This window comes from Rattus norvegicus, chromosome 8, assembly GCF_021556685.1.
Source record: "Rattus norvegicus strain SHRSP/BbbUtx chromosome 8, alternate assembly SHRSP_T2T, whole genome shotgun sequence".
In the NCBI taxonomy this organism is placed as follows: Eukaryota; Metazoa; Chordata; class Mammalia; order Rodentia; family Muridae; genus Rattus; species Rattus norvegicus.
The window spans coordinates 29,676,848-29,684,407 of record NC_141541.1 but is presented as its reverse complement, the minus strand read 5'-3'; positions in this window follow the sequence as shown (position 1 = coordinate 29,684,407).

Here is a 7,560-nt window from a genome sequence, read left to right as displayed (position 1 = left end):
ATCTTTTGTGACTGAGAGTTTTACTGGGTATAATAGTCTGACTTGGTATCTGTGGTCTCTTTTACTGGGTATAATACTCTGAGATGGTGTCTGTCATCTCTTAGAGTTTGTGAAACAACTGTCCAAACTCTTCTGTCATTAAAGTCTCCATTGAGAAGTTGAGTGTTATTCTAATAGGTCTGCCTTTATATATTACTTGGTCTTTTCCCCTTGAATCTTTTAATACTCTTTCTTTGTTCAGTATTTTTGGTATTTTTATTATTATGTGTTGAGTAGAATTTCTTTTCTGGTCTAATCTATTTGGTGTTCTTTATGCTTCTTGTACCTTGATAAGCACCTCCTTCTTTAAGAACATATTTTTCTATTATTTTATTGAAAATGTTGTCTGTGCCTTTGACCTGGGTTTCTTTTCCTTCCATTATATGTGTTATTCATCAATTTGGCCTTTTCATGGTGCGCCAGATTTCCTGGATGTTTTTGCCTAGAGTTTTTTAGGTTCAATATTTTTTTTTTGAACAGGGTTTCTATTTTTCTTCTGTGTTATCAATGCTGGAGTTTCTTCCTTCCATCTCTCGTATTGTGCTGGGGAGGCTTCTGTCTGAGGTTCCTGTCTGAGTTCTTAAACTTTTCACATCCAGACGTCACTCAGTTTGGGTTTTCTTTATTGATTTTATTTCCTCTTTCAGGTCTTACACTGCTTTGATCATTTCCGTCCACTGCTTGTTTCTGTTTTCAAAGATTTCGTTAAGGGATTCATTCATTTCCTCTTTAACACTTCTATCGTATTCATAAAAAGCTACATTAAGGTCCTTGTCTTGTGCTTCAGCCATTTTGCAATTCTCAGGGCCTTGTGGGTTCTAGTGGGGACATGTTTCCCTGGCTCATATTGATGTTGTTTTTACGCTGGCGTCTAGGCATCTGGGTTTGGGGTGATTGCTATTCTAGGCACTTACCTGCCTTTGTTGGGTGGGTGCCTTGTTCCTTGGTTTCTATTGACCTCTCTGGTCCTGAAGAGGATATGGTATGGTGGCTGCTTGTTGCTTGGTAAGAAATTGCTCTGGGATCCTGCCAGATGTGTCCATTGGAGGTTTCAAGTAGAAAATGTTTATAGATATTATGAGCTAACACTTAGAAATGGGGATGGGCTAGAAGGGGTGGGGCTGAGGGTGTCTATTGAGGGGGAATACGGGGTGTCCCACCTGGATGTGTTTAGTCCCCTGGGAATGAGGCCAGAGTACCGTATTATAGAGCTGGGGATGAAACTGGGGGATTAGGTCTGGATGCTATGAGGAAGAGAATATGAAGCTTGCCTACCTGCTTTGCTGGTCTACTTGCTTCTCTGACAGGCTTGGCTGGCAGGTGCCCAGGGAATGCCTGCTGGTGTTGGGTTGGAACAGCTGGGTAAGTTTAGAGGAGAAAAACGTGTGATGCATAAGAGATGGGGCAGGGAGGGAGGAGAGTCAGCAGGTGATCTGCTACAGAACTGAGACTGACTTTAGGGGATTGGATTTGAAGGAAAAGAGGGATGGTTAGAGATCCATAGTTGGCCTCTTTGCTTACCTGGCCCATGTGGAGTGCTGTTTCTCTTTTGCTTTGTTCTTTTCTAGACTGGTCCTCACACTGTTACACTGTGAGGCTGGCTTGGAAGTCATTATGTAACCCGGGCTCAGCTGAACTCATAAGAATCCTTCTGCCTCACCCTGTGCTGCGATTACAGGTACGTGTCACCATGTCAGGCTCAGTATTCTTATGTGATAACAAGTAGAATTTTGTTAGTAAGGTTTATGCCAAGTGAGACAGAGCATGGTGGCTTTTAAAACTGGCTTCTCAAAATCACCCTGAGATTAAACAACTTTGAGGAACCCAGATGTTGGGGGCTGAGTTGTGTCCTCTCCCTGCCTTTACATTTTAAAGACCCATTCCCTTGGTGCTTCAGAATGTGACTGTATCCAGGGAGGATCTTTAAAGGGATCATTACAGTACAAGAAGGCCTCAAAATAAGATGGGGAGGAGAGTAGCAACAAGAACTCAAACACTGAAGGTTTTGTTGTTTAGTTTTGTTTGGTTTTTTATGAATTTTGTAGGACAGGAGAGCTGGAATCGTCGGAACTATGCCAGTAAAGTACAATATGTCAAGGTGCACTCTCCTTTTTTTTTTTTCCCTTTGGAGCTGGGGACGCACTCTCCTTTTTTGTTATGTTTTCGTTACTGTGACTAAATAATTAGCAAAAGCAACGAGAAAGAAGTATTTATAATTAGGGTATCTGTCCATAGCTGCTATGTTGGATGGACATGGAGAGAATATGACAAGAGAATTTCTTCATGGTGGACTGAGGCAATGCTGGTGCAGAGCTAGCCTCTGCTTTATCCCCACTTATCCTGTCTAGGACCCCAGTCCTTGGAATGGTGCCCCCCACATTCAGGCCTTCCTTCCTCCGTTTATCTACCCTGCAAATGTACTCAACAGTGTATCTCATCAATTTTCTAGGTGAGCAAAGTCCAGTTGAGTTTATAATAAAAATTCACTATCACATGGTACAGTGTGTGTGTAAAGCATCTGTTAATACAAACGTTCATCTCTCCCTTTTAACTAATGTCTCTCAAGCACCTCCTGTCTGCTAGACATGGAACTAATCCCTTGAGTTCAATTGCATGACAGAGAAGTTAGCAAACCGTGCAGTTTAAAGAATCTGGGACAGAAACATTGAAGTTCGCTCAAGCACACACTGAATAATAACGACATGAGAAAGAGTCCATGTTACTCTTCCGTTATTGAATGTAAAGAATAACTACAACAGGTATATGCTAATTAGTATTCTCCCAACAGGTACTAACTCCCCCCCAGTAGGCACTTTGAAGTTCATGTCATCTGTCCTTCTGGTAAAGCAGCAAAATTTCAGTTTCTATCTAGAGCCTATGATGAAGAAGACTTCACATGAATACCAAACAGGGTAGGAGTGGTTTCTTCTGGTTTTATATGGAATAGATTTTTAATGAAAATTTCCTTTAACTCAGTCCTTCTCTCATATTCATCTCCCTGCTTAGGACTCTTGTAGAGGCAGAACCTGTCCTGACTTTCAGATTCCTACCCAATGCTCCCACTGCATTCACATATTCCTTTCTAGGAGGTGGAACTACCTTACGAGGTGATAGCATTTATTTACTTTCCTGACCTCCACGCTTTGTCCTTTTCTATCTTGGGCACCCAGACACTGGGAAATGCTCAATTGTCCCAGAATGAATACAGGCACACTGAAAACCGTGAAATAAAATAAACGTGCAGAGAAAACAACAGAGAGCGGAGAGTAGGCTTTGTTAGTTACGGCCAATGTTTAGGAGCAGGTCAGGCTGCAGGGAGTTGACCCCCAGCTCTGTCACTTCCTTGTTTGAGATGATAGCAAACATATAGTCTCTCTGGGTCCTTGTGGTTTTGTCTGTCATGTGGAGAGTCATGAACAAAACATTCCTCTTAGCCCCCGTGAGGATCACATGTGTGTAAAGGACTGAACACATGTTCTTCTCCTAGAGTCAAACACAGGCAGATTCTCAAAAAGGAATGGATCTTACCTTGGGTAGCACAAAGGAAAGTGGGGAGAATGGATGCTTATTAGGCCTTCCGCTCTCCCCGTCCTTCGACTCCCTGCCTATATCATACAGAACTAACACTTTTGCCTGGCTCAAAACTCAATGCATCTTTACTTTGAGTCTCACCCCCCTTTTTTCTTATTGCCATAGTTCACATATTCACCCTTCTGCCTCCCACTCCCATTAAGTGTGTTTGATAACAAAATGGCCCTGGGCTTGTTTGAAAGCCCAAGCTACTCATTTATCAGGAAAGTTACAAAGCTCGTACGCTGGTCTCATTCCATCAGGAGTCCAGATTCCGCTCTGCGTCCTGTAGCATGGGGGGTAGGGGGCAGGTTTGGTGGGTGGTAGGGAGCCCATCTCCACACCGAGCACTTCATGCTTCTAAAATAGTCACTGCTGTTTTCCTGATTCTTGTCAACTGGGAGCTTATTCTGAAATTAGACCAAGTGGAAAAACACAAAGGGTTTGTCCAGCTTTGTACCATTAAATCTGAGTGGCAAGTGTGATGGGGGAGGGGTGTCTTCATTATACAGTCAGAGGAGCCTTTTAGCTTCAGTAAGTGAGTCTGACTCAGGAATGCGTGCGATTGTATCTCAGGGAAAAAAAATCAATATTAAGATGCACAATTGCTCCCCTGGTATCGAAAGAATTAGTTGATCTACATGCTAAATGACAAGGCTCTTGATAACAGGGATTATGTGACCTGCCTTTCCAGCCAAGGCTGCTAGGGACTGTCCTTTAGGTCCCCAAGGCAGAGATAATCTAATTAGAACAACAAAGGCCAGGTCCATTTGAGAAGAAAGTGACATGGGCTGGATGGGGGTGGGGTGACTGTTGAGTATATGAGGCCCTGTTAGGTCTTGAGGGATAGGGGTGGGTTCACTAAAGGCAGAAGCATGTAGGTAGGATCTGCTGGGGAGGGAGGTCTGGAGGGGAGGGGTGGACAGAGGTCACCTCTAAAACATGACTTAATCTGCACTTTGGCTCCACAAACACTGCCACGCTGGCTCCCAGACTCCAGCCAGATTTGACAGGACCAGTGAACAAGGCTCCAGACATCTAGACACTCAGGGGTCCTCCAGGGAGGAGACAAGCAGCCTGAGAAATATTTGGAACCTTGTGATCAGACTCCTTCCTCTGGGAATTCCCTGCATCCAAAGGCCAGGTCCTGGGGACCATTACCTACCCAGGACAGAATGAGAAAAAGTCATGCTCTAAGGATCCCTTCTGTTATCTTCCTATCTTACACCTGCCCTGGGCACTTGACAGTAAATGTTTCCATTTTTAAAAATGAGAAGTATCTTTCTCTCTCTCCTGCTGTCACCCCCCCCTCTCTCTCTCTCTCTGTGTGTGTGTGTGTGTGTGTGTGTGTGTGTGTGTGTATATATATATACATATATATATATATATATATATAGAGAGAGAGAGATGATACACATGAGATCTAGACTAATAAATAGGTCGGTAGATAGGTAGTCTGGGTTGTTGTGTCTTGCGAGTTTGGAAAGATCTTATCTGACACGTTAGGAAGCTTTCCTTGATTCCAAAGATGTTTCTGAAATTTCATCAAACTTTTCAAAACAAAAATCAGTGAAGTCGCATTGCTGAATGCACTCCTTAGCAAGTAGTTTTAAGCTTTATTCTCAGAAGTTCCTTTTTTATCTGGAAAAGGGGGGAAAAAGCCCTGTGAAGTCTGTTCTTAGTTTCTACTTCTCCACATCTTTTCGTCTCAGAGGCAGAAGCTGTATATCGTGGGGTTAGGTACACCAGCACGGAGTCTGCTGCCTGGACGTCCTTGTGAGCACAGCAAGATGCCCTTCCCAGCGGGGAGAAAAGCCTTGGCTAGAGGAACGCCCTGGGGTACAGAGTGGGTCCCTGTACTGCGGCGGTAAACCGTTTCATCTGACTGCAGCTTGGCTGTGAGGACTGTGGGAGTCAGGAAGACTACGCAGAGACAGTGTCATGACCTGATTGGATGGGTGAGAGAATCCTGGATAGCATTCCGAAAGAACTGAGAGAGAAGAAACTGGTCAGAGAAGAGAGCCACACTCAAGGGTCGCTGGAAGGCTCCGACGCTGGCAAAGCACTCTTGGTTGGGGACTAGGAAATGAGACTGAATAGGAAGGTCAGGTTGTACTGGCTTCCAAGCTCAATCCCAGAGTGGCCATAGTCACTTCTTCACCCCTTGGTCCAAGACCATCACCACTAACCTACTGTGACAATTGTGGTGTTCTCCACAGCTTTGTGGAAAGCCATTGCTTACTGGGCAGATCTGACTTCCAAACTAGGTCTTTTCTCTTCCTATCCACCATGGTTAGGTTTGATATCTGAGGAACGAGGAGATTCTGAAGGAGAAGATGAGAAGAAAGGAGCTTCATAACCTGAAACTGTCACTTATTATTGATTTCAACTATTCCTATTGTAATTATCCTTTAAGCAGGGGCTGGGTGTCCAGGGCAGAACCAAATGCTGAAGATACCAAATTCCCCCAACAGTGTCTAACTTTTTCTCATCTGTAAAATAAAAGGCTTAAAATGGTGCAGTGTGTGGTTTATCCTGACAAGGAGATCTCTCTCTCTCTCTCTCTCTCTCTCTCTCTCTCTCTCTCTCTCTCTCTCTCTCTCTCTTTTGCTGTTTATTTTATTTTTATTCAACTTTTTTTTCATCTTTATTAAATTGAGTATTTCTTATTTATATTTCAAATGTTATTCCCTTTCCCAGTTTCCAGGCCAACATCCCCTTAACCCCTCCCCCTCCCTTTCTTTGTGGGTGTTCCCCTCCCCATCCCCCTATTACTGCCCTCCCTCCAACAATCATGTTCACTGGGGGTCCAGCCTTGGCAGGACCAAGGGCTTCCCCTTCCACTGGGAACCTTACTAGGCTATTCATTGTTCCCTATGAGGTTGGAGCCCAGGGTCAGTCCATGTACAGCCTTAGGGTAGTGGCTTAGTCCCTGGAAGCTCTGGTTGGTTGGCATTGTTGTTCATATGGGGTCTCAAGGGCCTTCAGCTCTTTTGACAAGGAGATTCTTAGACTTCTACAGACAGATGCCAACAGAAAGGCAGCCAGGCTGAGCCTCTCAATGTCTCCTCTGGAGGAAGGGCGGGTGATTGGAGGGGCAGGGGAACCCTACTGAGGTAGGTTAGAACTGACGGCTCCCAGGGTAATTGGGAGTTGGTAGCCTTAGAGGCTGTTTGTGTTGAATGGTCTGTACAGAGCACGTGGCCAGGGCGCCTTGTGGTCTCCCAGTAGGAAGTCGATGAAAGGCCTCGTCTGGAGACAGCTTCCTCTAAAGCTCAGGAATACTGGAAAAAGTTCCATATCTGTTATTTCCGTCTAGATTTCGACTTGGCCTTCTCCTCATCTTCACAGGGTCCGTTTGGCAGATGCTCCCACCCAAAGGGACTTCTCCACAAAGCCTCTTTTCTCACCAGTTACGTCCCCCGCTTCCTTGTCTGCCTTCTTTGGCCGCTGAAGGATGCGTTTTTGGAGACAGGAGTTGAAGCTGGATTAGGTCATGGCTCCATGGAACAGGATAGGGAAATGGTATCTCCGTTTGTGGCTGGAACTGCATGTCTTCCGTCCAGGGTGCGGACCAGAAGCTGTTACTGTTTGCCATATAGCTATCAAGAACTTGGCTGCTGGGAGCCAGCTTGCCAGTGGCTCTTGTGAACCGTCAGGAATGCAGATAACGTTGAGAAGCTCGGGGCCATGGTATGGAATGTCCAGAGAGGCGTTTTGCAGGCTTGGCTTGACTTAATTTATTAATTTATTTATATTTCTACAGGGACGTGATAAGACTCCATTTCCTTTTGAAATGTGTTTTCTCAGGCTTCTACATGTCCATTCAGGGATGGAGAATGCAAGGGCCCCATAAAGAATTCCACATTGCAGTGATAAAGTCTGTCTTTCAACATTTACTGTGGGTTAGGGAGCTTTTTAAATACATATTAAATAAAATAAGTGCCTTCT